The sequence below is a fragment of the Aplysia californica genome, unplaced genomic scaffold (genome assembly GCF_000002075.1).
Source record: "Aplysia californica isolate F4 #8 unplaced genomic scaffold, AplCal3.0 scaffold00059, whole genome shotgun sequence".
In the NCBI taxonomy this organism is placed as follows: Eukaryota; Metazoa; Mollusca; class Gastropoda; order Aplysiida; family Aplysiidae; genus Aplysia; species Aplysia californica.
The window spans coordinates 1075005-1075802 of record NW_004797329.1 but is presented as its reverse complement, the minus strand read 5'-3'; positions in this window follow the sequence as shown (position 1 = coordinate 1075802).

Sequence of the window (798 nt, the reverse complement as noted above, 5' to 3'; positions counted from 1 at the left end):
AAAAAATCAATTTGTGGCCGAAGATCTACAGTTCATCCAACAGGTTTATTTTGGAGTGGGATGTTTTGTTTCTTGTTTCTTCGCCCATTTAAGTTTAACTTCTGGACCTAGTTATAATGTGAAAAGTGCATTACCAAATATTTTATAATATCTGCTACAGATTCACACATACAAATAACTGGTAATAACCATAACAGTGAAAATGATTTTGAAATTCTATTCACTCTGTGGATGACAATTGGTCGTTTATAAGTACAAACGGGCTAACCCAGATTTCGGGAGTTTCCAGAAATCTTCACCTACACAAAAAGTAGGCATTGCTCTTCCTGAAGGAGAAGTTTGGTTTCATTGGTGTATAATATATTAATTGTTTGGTTATAAAGAAAACTCTCCTTGTTCTTTTTAAGAAGCTTTGAAAGGGGCAAAAACTTTACCTTCGATTTTCTCAAAACAACATTTTCGGGATAGCCCCCTTGTGCTTAAAAGCGACCAATTAAGATAACAAATATAGGCAGTTACAGTGACAAGAGGGGGGTCGGCATCAACGTAAAAATAGCACCGATGGCGATTAGGGTATGTTCGCTCCTGTCCGAATATTGCGCTCCCACATTGTTAGGTCAAATCTGTGGTTTGAGTTGAAATATGTATTGATAGGCTCTATAGTGAAAAAAAAAGTACCTCATTTGCTTTAAGAGAGTGTGAACAGTATTAAAGTTTGCTACGTGAGTTAATCTATAGCTGGTGTTTGTTTGCTTGTTTGTTTGTTGTGTGTGAGTCTGTGTGTGTGGGGGGGGGAGG